The sequence below is a fragment of the Mirounga leonina genome, unplaced genomic scaffold (genome assembly GCF_011800145.1).
Source record: "Mirounga leonina isolate KUSES-001 unplaced genomic scaffold, KU_Mleo_1.0 Mir_53, whole genome shotgun sequence".
Taxonomy (NCBI): Eukaryota; Metazoa; Chordata; class Mammalia; order Carnivora; family Phocidae; genus Mirounga; species Mirounga leonina.
The window spans coordinates 54,688,908-54,703,924 of NW_023270807.1; the positions used below are offsets into that span (position 1 = coordinate 54,688,908).

The 15,017-nt window shown below is 34.8% G+C and overlaps 1 protein-coding gene across 1 annotated transcript in view; it reads left to right on the plus strand.

Annotated features, from left to right (window-relative positions):
* LOC118001450 overlaps positions 1-15,017 on the plus strand; it is a 469,207-nt gene that overhangs the window by 414,863 nt on the left and 39,327 nt on the right. The window lies entirely within an intron of this gene.

The following is a 15,017-nucleotide window of genomic DNA, read 5'->3' on the forward strand; positions in this document are numbered from 1 at the left end:
GTTAACACTGGCAGAACATCACAGAATTATTGTAAAGTCTGCACGAAGAAGACAAGAAATAATTAATTATACGACCATGTTTTACTGTAGCTGTGGAGGATGGTTGGTGGAGCAGCATGGAAGTATCATGGAATTCATTATCCTTGCAACACGGGGGAAGCATTTCCAGGTACCTCTCCACCTGGAGATCATCCTTTTTCCAGTCAGAAGCCAGAATAATCTCTATACCTCTTATCTCATATCACCATTACCAAAGATCAGCCATGTGCAGGGCAAGTAGACAGAGGCCAAAGAGAAAGCAGTGGCTATAGCTGGCATTAAACAAAAAGATACTGAAGAGAATGAGACCTCTGTAATTTTCAGCACTGCATTCACCTTGATCTCTCCTGCCTGCCCTTTCAGTGCCACTGACACACCTTCTTTTATCATGTAGGAGGTGATAGGTTCAATTTTAGGTACTCACTGAAGATTGTGCTCAAACAGATTACTACCTACTCACATACTGAGTCGTGATCCCATGACCTTGGATTGCAGCTCCTTCCTGTTTATGGGCCTTGTTCTTACTGTGATGACCCAGTTGGTCTGCGGTTTATGGATACCCTTCTCCACCCCACTCTTGATTTCTTGCACACATCCATGATTATGGAAACATCCATAGCTTCTGACACCCATTCCCCCCTTTGGTTGATTCAGACTTGCAGAACTGATGAAGCTGATCTGACTCTTTTGGTGTCTCTACTAAAGAGGCGAATCAGACATGTTTAGCAGCTACATAAGAATAACAATAGTGAGAACAAAAAGTTTTAATTGACCAAAATTTAGTTTGAAATTTGAGCAATCGCAAAGAAAAAAAATCTCTGCAACTTACGTAACATTTGACTACCCGAAGAACCTATTTATTGGTACCAGACACAGCAAAGAATACAGCAAAGGTTATGCAAAAACAAAGAAGAACTAGGCTCTCCAGTCTATTATGGCATTTCCCTTGGCCTATGCGGTCCACAGCATGAGCAGCTGGATCTCTGTGTAAAAACAGTGACCCTCTGATTATTCTTTGAAGGTTAGGTGCCAAAATGATTGTGTTCACCTACATCTCATTTGGCAAACAGACCGGACCACTGTTGCCCTTTTTCATTCTCCCATCACTGATGGATTCTTCTCATCCCAGTGATTCCTTTGACACTCCAAGAAATTCTGATTTTCTACTCTGCCTATGCCCCAGAGGATTCCTCCTATGAGTGGTTGACCTACTGGGCAAAATCTAAGCAAAACAACAGAATAATAAACTAAAGAAAACAGAGGCAGAGACTTTAATACATTAATGCTTGATGGTTTTATAAGTTGTTTTTTCATGAGGATTGGTTAATATTAGACATATATATTATTTGTAATAATAATTGGCATGTTTCCTTAAGTTGACTCTTGGTAAAATATACATAATTCCTTTTGTAGTGTGACTTTTTACTTATTCTCAACTATTCCATTTGTTGATATTATGCAGTTCTGAATTAACATATTAAGTATGGTTAAAAAAATGAGGTATCTGAACTGGGCAGACATCATTATATAATTGTAATTGCAATTCTGATGTTGATCAGAGAAAAACAAGATAAGATCCCCTCTCTCAATATGTTGCCTTAACAAGGCCTCATCTTGCCTGATTGTGCCGTTCTTCCTAGTTTTAAAGTACAAATAGTCAAGGTATTTTTATTTATTTCAATACTTTCCACATTGCAAGACTTATTTGTTGAATGAGTAAATTGGGTGATGGAATGGATATGTAGTTCCAACAATGTATGTGTGGGTATGAATGCACAAATAAATGTTGGTTACAAATTAATTTAAATGTCACATTTATACACTTAGTTTGTAAAAAAAAAAAAAATGTATCAACTTTATATACAGTACCCTGCATCCAATTTGATCAATTTTGACAGTTGTTTACACTCATTAAATCATTTCCACAATTAGATACAGAACACCTCCATCATCCTCAGAACGTTCCTTGTGTTCCATTGCCCTGTTGCAGACCATTTCTCCTACATTCTGGGGCAGAGGGAGAGGGAGAGAGAGAATCTTAAGCAGGTTAAATGCCCAGTTTGGACCCCAATATAGGGCTCAATCTCGTGACCCTGGGATCATGACCTGAGCTGAAATCAAGAATTGTTGCTACCAACTGAGCCACCCAGGCACCCCTGCCTTTTTCTAATGACTAATGATGGTGAGAATATTTTCTTGGGCTTATTAGTCATATATTTTTATCTGTGAAGTGCTATTAAATATTTTTATTGGGTTGTAATTTTATTATTGAGTTGAAAAGCTGCTTTTTATAATATGGATACAAGTTCTTTGCCAAATATATGCATTTCAAATTTTTCTCTTATTTAATGACTTGTTTTTTTTAATAAAAGTATTTTTTAAGAGCAAAACTTTTAAATTTTGATAGCATAGATTTAAATTTTTCTTTTATGATTTATGTTTTCTGCATCTTAGCTAAGTCTAACCCTATATCACGTATTTTTTAAAAAATTATTCAAGTATAATTAGCATACAATGTTATATTAGTTTAAGGTGTACAACATATTGCGTTGACAATTCTTTACATCACATAAGTCATTGTTCATATTTTTTCCATACAGATATCCAATGATTTCTGAACCATTTGTTGAAAAGACTTTCCCTTTTCCACTGAATTTTCATGGCACCTTTATTGAAAATCTTTTTCAATTTCAATCAACATATAGATCTACTTTGGACTCTCTATTCCAGTGGTCTGATCTTGTCTTCTTTTCTTTTTTTTTTTTTTTTTTCTGTGTCTCAGAATCCCATATACTCTTAAAAATTACAGAGAACCACAAACAGCTTTTTGTTTGTCTATGCGGATTAAATCTATCAATATTTACTATATTAAGAACCAAAGCTGAGAAATTTAAAAATATATTTATTAATTTACATAAAATCAGTAAACAACATATTTTTGTAAAAATATCTAAATATTCCAAAATAAAAAATGAGAAAAAAGCATTGTTTTACATTTTAAAATATCTTTAATTTGTTTTAATAGAATATAGCTAGATGCTCACCTCTACTTCTGCATTAAAGATTTAATGAGATAATGAGATATAACAGATCATTTAAGTTCTGGAAAACACCACTGTACACTTGTGAGAGCATGAGAGTGAAAAGGATGACTGACTTATTATTAGAAAAATAATTTCAGTTCAATCTTAGATGACCTTTTGAGAACTATTTCTATATTCCCTTCCTTTAAAAAAAATCTGTGTCTGTTCCTTTGCTAATACCACAGGCTCTCTTGATTAGCACAGCCTTACAGTAAGCATTAAAGTCAGTTGGTGTAAGTCCTCCAACTTTATTCTTTTTAAAAAATTGTTTTTGCTATTCTAAGTCGTTTGCATTTCCCCATAAATTTTATAAACAGCTTATCAACTTCCATTAAAAAGACTGCTGGAATTTTCACTGGGATTATGTTTAACTATAGAGCAATTTATAAGGAACTGACATCTTAAAAATATTTAGTCTTCTAATCCATGAACATAGTATATCTTTATTTATTTAGATATTCTGTGATTTTTCTCAGCAGTGTTCTGTGTTTTTGTTGTTGCTGTTTTGTTTTTTTATTATGTTCAGTGGTTTTGAGTGAAGATATATTGCATTTATTTTGTTAAAATTATTCCCAAGTATGTTGTGTTATATGGTGTGATTGTAAATGATTGTTTTAAAATTTCATCCTCCAATTGTTTGTTACTAGTATATACAAATACAAGTGAAGTTGTATATTAACATTGTGTACTAAGTCATTGATAAGTTTATTTTGAGTCTGTGTTACCAATAATAACCAATTACAGTCACTAACAATACACATTTGTGATTATATTTTTCTGAGAAATAGATCCTTTTATCATTATGAAATATTCCTCTTTATTTTTGGTAAAACTCTGTCAAATCTATTTTACCTAATAGTGACTTTGCTTTTTCAGCCTGCTTATGTTTATTTTCATGGGTATCTTTTAAAGAATCCATTTATTTTTAACCTAAACCTTTCTTTAATTTTAAAGTATATCTCTTGTAGATATCATATAGTTGCTTTTTTGCCCATCCTGATGATATCTGTATGTGTGTGTGTGTGTTTATTGAATTATAACTGGCATATAATATCCTATTTGTTTCAGTATACATCATAGTGATTTGATATTTTTATACACTATAAGATGATCCCCATAAGTCTAGTTATCATCTGTCACCATATAAAGTTATTTCAGTATTTTGACTATATTCTCTATGCTGTACATTACATTTCCATGACTTCTTTATTTTATAACTGGAAGTTTGTACTTCTTAATCCCTTTCAACATTTTGCCTACTGCCCCACCCCGCTCCCCCATCTGATAACCAGTGTTTTGTTTCCTGTAGCTATGAGTCTGTTTCTATTTTGTTTTGTTTGTTCATTTGTTTTGGTTTTTTTTAGATTCCACAAATAAGTGAAATCATATATTTGTCTTTCTCTATCTGACTTATTTCACTTAGCATAGTACTCTTTAGTCCATCTATGTAGTTGCAAGGCAAGATTTCATTCTTCTGGCAAAGTAAATATGTGCGCGTGTGCACACACCACATCTTTATCCATTCTTCTATTGATGGGTACTTAGTTTTCTTCCATATCTTGCCTATTGTAAATAATGCTGCAATGAACATAGGGTGCATATATCTCTTGGGATTAGTGTTTTTGGTTTTGTCAGATAAATACCTGGAAGCAGAATTGGTGGATCATATAGTAGTTCTATTTTAAATTTTTTGAGGAACCTCCATATTGTTTTCCAAAGTATCTGCAACAATTTACATTCCCACCAACAGTGTATAAGAGTTCCCTTTCTCCACATTCTTGCCAACACTTATTTTTTGTCTTTTGATAATAGCCAATGTGACCCATGTGAGGTCGATATCAAATTGTAGTTTTAATTTGCATTTTCCCGATGATTAATGATGTCAAGCATCGTTTCATGTACCTGTTGGCCATCTGTATATCCTCTTGGAAAAATTCCTATTCAAGCCCTCTGCCCATTTTTTAATTGGGTTGTTTGTGTTTTTGATACTAAGTTGTGTAAATTCTTCACATATTTTGGATATTAACTCCTTATCAGATGTATGATTTATGAATATCCTCCTATTCATTGCCTTTTCATTTTGTTGATGGTTTCCTTCACTGTGCAAAAACCTTTTAGTTTGATGTAATCCCATTTGTTTATTTTAGCTTTTGTTGCCCTAGGCTTAGGAGACTGGCCTAAAACAATATTGCTAAGTCCAATGTCAAAGAGCTTATTGCCTATGTTTTCTTCAGGATTTTTATGATTTTGGGTCTTACATTCAGCCTTTAATACAGTTTAAATTTATTTTTGCATATAGTATAAGAAAATTGTTCAGTTTCATTCTTTTGCATGTAGCTGTCTAGTTTTCCAAACACCACTTACTGATGAGTCTGTCTTCTCCCCATTGTTTATCTTTGCCTCCTTTGTCATAGATTAATTGACCATATATGTGTGGGTTTATTTCTTGGTTGTCTATTCTTTCCATTTATATATGTGTCTGTTTTTGTCAGTACCATACTGTTTTGATTACTGTAGATTTGTAGGATAGCTTGAAATCAGGGAGCATGATGCCTCCTGCTTTGTTATTTTATTCTTAAAATTACTTTGGTTATTCAGGGTCTTTGGTTTTATATAAAATTCAAACAAACTTTGTTCTAGTTCTGTGAAAAATTCCATTGGTATTTTGGTAGGCATTGCATTGAATCTGTACATTTCTTTGGGCAGTATGGGTATTTTAACCATATAAATTCTTCCAATCCATAAGCACAGTATAAATAAATAAATCTTTCTATTTTGTGAACTCATCTTCAATTTCTTTCATCAATGTCTTATAGTTTTCAAAAGACAGGTCTTTCATCTCTTTGGTTAAGTTTGTTCCTATTTAATTCTTTTTGATGTAATTATAAATGGTATCATCTTTTTTATTTCTCTTTCTGATAGCTTGTTATTAATGTACAGAAGCACAATCAATTTCTGCATATTAATTTTATAACCTGAAACTTTACTGAATTCATTTATTACCTCCAATACTTTATTCGTAGCATCTTTAGGGTTTTCTAGATGTAGTATAATATTATCTGCAAATAGTAACAGTTGTAGTCTTCCCTACCAATTTGGATATGTTTTTAAAGATTTTTCTTGACTAATTGCTGTGCCTGAGACTTTCAATATTATGTTGAATAAAATTGGCAAGAGTGGGAATCCTTGTCTTGTTCCTGATCTTAGGAGAAAGCTTTCAGCTTTTCACTGGTGAGTACAATGTTAGCTATAAGGTTGTCATATATGGCCTTTATTATGTTGAGTTATGTTCCTTCTATACCCCCCTTTGTTGAGAGTTTTTGTCATAAAGGATGTTGAATTTTCTCAAATTTTTTTCTGCATCTATTGAGATTATCATATGATTTTTTTCCCTTTGTTTTGTTCATGTGGTATATCATATTAACTGATTTGGGGGATGTTGATTCACATCCCTGGAATAAATCCACTTGATGGTGGTATATGATCTTTTTAATGTATTGTTGAATATGTTGTGCTAATATTTTGTTGAGGATTTTTGCTTCTATGTTCTTTGGGGATAATGGCCTATAATTTTCTTTTTCTGTGGTGTCTTTGTCTGATTTTGGTATCAGCTATCAGGGTAACACTGGTTGGAAGTGTTCCTTCCTCTTCAGTTTTTTGGAATAATTTGAGAAGAATAGGTACTAACTCTTTTTAAAACATTTGGTAAAATGTATCCATTAAGCCATCTAATCCTGGACTTCTGTTTTTTGGGAGTTTTCAAATTGCTGCTATATATATAGATTGCTATATATGAACCTCATGGTAACCACAAACCAAAACCCTACATGAGATACACAAAAAGTAAAGAGAAAGGAACCCAAACATCGTACTAAAAAACCCCATCAAACTACAAAGGAAGAGACTAAGAGAAGAAGAAAGGAACAGAGAAGAACTACAAAATAACCAGAAAACAGTTAACTGTATATCAGTAAGTATATATCTATCAATAATTACTTTAAATGTAAATGGACTAAATGCTTCAATCAAAAGACATAGGGTGGCTGAATGGATAAAAAACAAGACCCATCCATAGCGTACAAGACTCACTTTAGATCTTGAGACACACACAGACTGAAGGTGAAAAGATGGTAAAGGCTACCCTATGCAAATGGAAACAAAAAGAAAGCTGAAGTAGCAATACTCACATTGGGCAAAATAGACTTCAAAACAAAGACTATAACAAAAGACAAAGAAGGACATTACATAATGATAAAGGAGTCAACCCAAGAAGAAGATATAACAGTTGTAAATATTTATGCACTCAGCATAGGAATACCTAAATATATAAAGCAAATATTAACAGATATAAAAGGAGTTGTTTCTTCTGAGTTTAACTATCCTGTACAAACCATCTGCTTTCACTTTTCAGATCCTAGAATCTTTTCTTTGTTTGTTTTTCTCTGATTTGTTTGTTTTTCTCCCTGAATCTATAGTTACTATCTGTAAGGATATAGGAAGTTTGATACTATAAGCTTACTCCTCCATAAAAGTTGCAGAGCCTTAGACCATTTAATTCTTGATGACATACATGTATCTTACTCAAAGAAATAAAGGAATGCTTTGAAGAGCTGAAATGCTCTACTGCCTGACATATGAATATGATTGTATTTCTATAAGTGGACATGGAATATTTTTAGCAAGTAAATGCAGTTAATAGTCATTTTAACCTAGTAATATTATTTTACAAAACAAAGCTCCAACAAGAGAAAAAATAGAGCAGTGTGAGAGTGAGTAGTTTTTGCTTGACAACATATAATTTGAATAAGCTCTAATGACTGATGAAATGAGAAATGATAGAGCCAACTCATTCTGATCTATATAGCCTTTCAAATTTTTCTATGTTGTCACATTTTATATCTTTTCTTGTTAGAATAACCATTTGAATCTTAAGGTGCTTCTAAAACTGGGGAGGCACTACTGTGTAGGGGATAAAAGCAGATTTTATATGTTTATATTTGCATCACAATTCCACCACTTTTAGTTCTCTGACTCTGGGTAAATTACCTAATTTCCTGTATAGCAATTTTCTCATCTTTAAAATGGGGATAATAATGCTACTTGCCTCATAAGATCCTTATAAAGAAATAAATGTGTATTCAGATTTTAGAAAGTACTTGGAATATAAAAATCTCATTTATTATTATTTTTATCCTTAGAAACATCAGGATATAGATAAGTACTAAAAATTTCATATAGGCATGGATACTTACAGAGAAGGGCACAATATAGAGAGAATGGTAATACTCATAATACATCTTCCATTTTTTAGATTTTGATGGGACAAATTTATCATTAAGTTTAGCCTTAGAGTTTCTCTTTTTCCATATTACTTTGCCTACTTTTCTTTTTACAATGTCAGTCCCTCTGCCTGGAATTGCGTCCTTTCTCTTTGCTGCCTGGAAAACTCCTTTGAGGTATATTCTTTTAAAAACTGCCCAGTAATTCCTTACCACACAGCTCAAGTGACCCCTAGTAGGCAGAATAATGTAGGGAATGAATAAAAATTTTGGAATTAGATTTTGAATATCAGCTCTATCACACATAAAATGTGGATAGGTTGCTTAACACGTCAAGCTTTGTCCTCATCGAAAAATGAGGAGACATATAAAAAGAAGGCGATGAAGATTAAATAAGATAGCATTTGTTGAGTGTATAGTCAGGGTCTGGAGCATATTAGGTACTCAGTAACAGTGAATTACTTTTTCTTTTCTCATGTCCTTCTGCTAAGGAGTCTTCCTGAACACTGCCAGGAAGATCACATCTGTCCCTCCTCTAGTCTGTCATTTGAAGTCTTCACCATACTCCATTAATATGTTTTCCTTTACCACTGCATTTGCTCCTCCTTGAGGGCAGAGACTTACATACCTTATATTTATCTGTGCACTTGCCATAGCACCCAGGCCGCTGGAGATTGTCTAAATGTTTGCTTAGAGAATGAATAAAAAACACTACTAATTTGGATTTTATTTGGATATATAACTTTCACTTACTAATTAAAACACTCAGAGCAGATCAAAGGGCATTTAAATCAAATGCAATATTGTAGGGGAAAACAAATATAAGGACTTTTCTTTTGTCTTATTCAGACAGTTTTTTTAAGGTAATGAAAATATACCCATGACCAGAAATCCTCAGGAATAATTCCTCTTGACTGCAGTAAGTACCTACTTTTGAGGAACAGAAAGCTGATGAGCTGCAGGCTTCCCTGCTGCTAAATTCATCTAACAAGGCACTCCTGATGTGTTCTGATTTTAAGGCCAATGGGAACTCTATAGATTGGTTTGCTGCTCTCTTTTCTGAAAAAGAGAGGACCTTGAGCTGTGCATGTTTATGTTGGGAAGTAAATTCTGGTGTGAAATGGGAATCTAAGAATCAAGCCTAAGGCATCATAAACAGTAATAAAGTGAATTTGTAGGCATATTGCCTTTGGTGCTTCTAGGATAAGGTCTGAATAGCTAAGGTAAGCCTGAAAAATCATCAGCAGTTATCTACACCTCTGGACTTTGTAGCTAGGACCTAAAATGATCTTTCCTTTGTTTTGAACAAGATAGTTGAGAGACGTTGGGTCCTTTGAATGGATTAATCTCTTTGAATATGTTATGGTTGGGAATTGAAACAATGCTATCAAAAAATGCCAATGGTTACCAGAGGGGTGTGGGTGGGTGGGGGGGAATTGTTTAAATAGGTGATGGGGATTAAGGAATGCATTTGTTGTGCATGAGCACTGGGTATTGTTGTGATGAGCACTGAGTATTTTATGGAAGTGTTGAATTACTATATTATACTCCTGAAACTAATATTATACTGCATGTTAACGTACTGGAATTTAAATAAAAACTAAAAAAATGCCAAAAGCAGACCAGGGCAAACCTTGCCAAATACACAACCAAAATAGTCTTTTTATTTGTATATAGAAGAAATAGCTGAGCAAAAAAAAAAAAAAAAAGGGGGCACCTGGGTGGCTCAGTCATTAAAGCGTCTGCCTTCAGCTCAGGTCATGATCCCGGGGTCCTGGGATCGAGCCCTGCTTCTGGCTCCCTGCTCAGCGGAAAGCCTGTTTCTCCCTCTCCCGCTCCCCCTGCTTGTGTTCCCTCTCTCACTCTCTCTCTCTCTCTCTCTGTCAAATAAATAAATAAAATCTTTTAAAAAAAAAAAAAGGTTAGGCTTACTCCTGAGCAAACTGGACAAATGCTAGCAGCTTAAAGAAACCGGCAGGATGACTCAACTCCAATTGCTACGTTCTACACCAAGGAAAGAGGTACACAAATGGAAAGGATGGAAGTGACACAAAGGAAAGAAATAAAACTTAAGACTAGGACAAAAATGCAAGACCACATCCAGCTGTAACATGTGAATTAATACCTTTAAATCAGATAGACACATTTCATCCTAGGATACTGAAAGCGCGTAAAGATAGGATCACAGAAACATATCATTACTCTATTAGGAGTCATGAAAAGTCAGAAAGGTAAACGACCCAGTTAAGTGTTAGGAAGAGGATAAGATGAATTGTAGAAACCACAGCTTATAAACTTTGATGATGGTATTTGGCAGAATTCTGTTCTTTACAATGAATCAGTGGTTACCAATCTCCTAAGAAAAAGAAAGTGGCATTAATTAGAAAACATTATGGGTACATTAAAGGTAATTTATTTGTGGATCAAAATAATTCTATTGTCATGGGTAACTTTTCTTCAGCAAGGCACATGGAAAATTTTCTCCATTATGTGCTAATAGATGAATTATCATGTTGAAGATAAGGGCAATGAATTTTTAGCCAGCATCACAATACATTATGACTTTGAGGCATGCACTTAAAGTTACTAAGTCTGAAAAATGAAGAAGGCAATAGAAGCAACTCCTAGAGTTGTTCAGAAAATTAAATGTGGCTGGCTAATAGTAAGAGCACAATACGTATTAGCTTGGGAGTCATGTGATGGAGACACAGAAAGCCTACTATGATGGCACGAAGGAGGCAATTGATCCTGGATGGAGTGTAAGTCAGAGCTGGCTGGAGAAAGAGAAGTATGGGGACAGCACTGGGAGCACATGTACACAGGCACAAGGGTAAGAGAGCTGATGCATTTCCTCAACTTTAAATAATAGTTGCAGATTTCACTTGTAGGGAAGAAATAGCTGAGGAGGCAAAGGGATGGTGAAGGATGCGGTTGGGCAGGAAGGAAGGTTAGCTCACCATGGGCCTTACGTGTTATATTCAGGAGTTTAGAAGTTATGCTAACCATATGCTATGGGAGAGAGTATGGGGAGCAACTTGAAATAGTAGAGGTAATTAAAATGTAAACTTGTTCAAAACACCTACCCCAATGTTCAAAGATACTTGGAGACATTCTAGTAAATATAACATTAAATGCTAAGTGGCTAGTAAATTAAAATGTAATGGCTATGCTGATTCTTCACTGAAAGCAACATATTCTCAAAAAAGAACTTCATCAACATGCTCAGTAGATCCAGAGGTAATTATTTCACAGTAACGTAAAAAGAATCCTACTTTTGGTATTATCTTCAGTTTTATTTGTGTTTATGAATTTTACTTTCTCCAAATGTAAATGATAGCATTCGGTAACATCCTTGCAAGCAGGTGTGCACATGACATAGTTCTGAACTTTATGCAGCACATACTTATATGCTAGACTGAAAAGAGAATTAGACATTAGTGACTTTTAGGAAAGATCACTAATGCAAGACAAAAACCAATCTTCTTGAGGGACTTTTTACTTCAAAGGGAGGCTTTGAATCCTAGCACCTTCTTTGAATCCCTTTAAGATGGCATCAAAATTTAAAGCAGTTGGTTTCCATCTTGCAAGTGACTCTGAGTTCTTTAAACTTTGAGAATGAAAGCAAATAAAGGAAGTGATATTAATCTCATTTTGGGATTTTTGTGCATTATGATATATTTTTTTAAAAATATCTGAAAGAATACATTATTAGAAGAAATTGTTCATGACCTTGACAATGGCATGAGTGGAGTATGGCTGAAATAGTAAAGCAAGAAAATGGGGGCCAACTAAATGATTCCTATGCCTATAGTCAGTATTTGTTCTTTCTCCTTTGACTTGTATAGCCTGTCTTCCTGAAACTGGAAAGTAATGTACTGAAAGGAATGTGTTTGAATGTATTTAATTCTAAAGTTTTATACCCTGAATCAGCTTTTCAGTAATGAAATTCATGTACAAAGGATATAGTGGAGTCTTGATCTCTTTCTTTAACTGGGACAAAAGACTGTAACTCCTTTCCTTGTGTTTATCGTAGCAGTGCTTTTTATTTTCTTTACTACTCTTTATATTTTGTGCTTTAGCCCTTAATTTTAGAGCTTTAAAATCTTTTATAAATTAAATATTAAGTTCTGGAGCTAAAAGACTTAGGTTTGATTCTTTGCTTGTTCAAGTTTTGACTTTCAGTAAAATAATACCCTTTCTAAGCTCTGTCTTCCCACTATGAAGTAGGCCCTGTATAGGATCATAGCCTTGGAGACTGAGAACTTTGGTTCACATCTCTATAGGATAAATGTGTCACCTGTAAGGGTTTAAGGATCATTTTGAGGGGTAAATGGCCTAATGTAATACATTTAATAACATACACTAAGTGCTCAGTGAAAGGGTACAGTAGTGATAGTAGCAGCTGTTCTTCTTACTTCCCAGGTTAATTGTGCAGATTTAAGAGTTATATAAAATATGTGATGGTGATATGGTATGTACCAGGAAAATACTCAGATATAGAAGGTACTAGATAAATATTGGATGAGTGAATGGATAAAAATGGAATATACTAAAAATTGGCATTTTTAGTATATTTGCCTTCTTTCTCAGAATATGTTTCAGGATAATAATAATTGGCAAAACCTCAAAAATCTTAGTTCAACATCTGATGTTGTATGACTTGAGGCAAAAAAATTACACTTTCTAAGATCCAACTTCCTTCTCTATAAAATGCTTATAATACTACACTTCATGAAATTATTGCTTCAGGTACTGTAACATTAAATTATTCACTAGCCTTTTTGGGAAAGATGTTATCAGCAGTTGGATGTGTTCGAACTGTTATTTTTAAATAGTAAACATACTATTAGAGATATCTTTAATGTTTTTAAGTTTTACAAAGGTTGAGAATTGGACTAATAAGCATTTTCACTTGTAATTAAAGCATTTTGAGGAGAACACAGCTAGTTGTTGCCCATTCTGAAGTATTAGGAAATGTATGTAAATGACTTGCATTCTGAGATTCTAGAGTAAACTAATTGTACACACATCTCAACTCCATGCAGCAACTAAAGATGGTTCTGAATATAATATTTATTATAACACTGAGGATTTTATTCCACAATTAATAGGACTAAGTTATATTGATAAGCTATGTGATATCCTCAAACATACATTCACAATACAACCATAGAACTGGAGGAGGGATGGACTAATGGATGACTTGTCTGAAGGTTGGTAAGTCCTGAATTGCATTACAGCATCTCATCCTTGGCCCACTTGCCTTTCACCTAATAGCTTCCGCCTGTGGTCTGGCTCATTGCTGCTCTCCAGTGGTTTATGCTCTTTCTCCCCCAGATGATCATAGATTAGGCTATTTCTGAGGTTTGAATCTCTATCAATAGACTCAAATTACAACTACTACAGGTAGTCCCCCCCAGGTCATCCAATACTGAACATGAAAACATTTATTGTAGTTCATTAAGGATTTAGTTTGTCTCTGTGCACACATTCAAAATAAAAGACAACAAATGCTTTATATCTCTCCATGTTGCCCTTTGTTCTCCCTGAAATTGGTGGAAATCAATGAATGAACCACCTAGCGAATATTTACTGAGTACCTATTTTGTGCCAGGCCTGTGCTAGGTATTTTTCATAGATTTTTAAAAGAAATATTCTGTTATTTCTTTTAAGTTTGGATTATTCTTTTAAGGGCTCGGGTTGGTTGGCTATTTGAGCAGTTTTCATCAACTGGAGTTGTGCATTTGAGTATTGGCAGACAGCCTTATTGTTGCACACTCTGGATGTGTATACTAAATAGGTCAGCAATCCAGCTGTTTGTTGTCTTTGCTGGGGTTCCCTGGAAAACAGACGCTGTGGTGGAAGTGCTCACTTTTTAACCCTTTAAGGCGGTGGGAAGAGGGGTGGTATGAAATCTCAGAGCAGCATGAAGGAGAAAAGGCGAGTGGGGCAAGAAAGGAAGAAAGCAAATATAATGTTCTGTATTGTCAAGATAAGACAGCTTTCATAGATTCCGTAGCTGGTTGCTTGGTCCTGGGACCCTCTCAGGGCAGGCTATAGGGAACCACTGTACTTTTGGGAAGAGTCAGTGGATGGTATGTGAATGGAGAGGAATTTCTTTGCCAGATTCTTCTATTCTCCTTGCATTTGCTGGTCCAAATTCAATCAAGTAACCCAGCTGTGGTTAACAGTCCGAGCTATTGTAGCTCAAATCCCACTGTGGAAACACTGTGAGGAGCTGTGAATATTGAACACTTCCTTACTTTGGGTGATGTTATTCAGCCCCTCCTAGCAATCACTGGGGAAGCCTGGCCCCATACCTTGGGGGTACTGTACTTCACCTGAGAATGGGTGCCAGACCACTAGAGGGTTTGCATCTTCCATTGGCTATAGAGGGCACCATGGAAAGCCATGTCTGAGCCTGGTCCTTACCCTAGAGAAGCTGTGACAGACAGCTGGCTGGGGCTCTCAATCAAAAAAGCTAACTAAAGTGCCAAGAGGCAGGTGGGGCCAAGAAAATCTGAGTATATAAATTGGCTTCGATGTAATTGGGCTTTTAATGGACCTCGTATTGAAGTAGGATTCAAATCCAAAATTGACATTTATTGAGGATGTA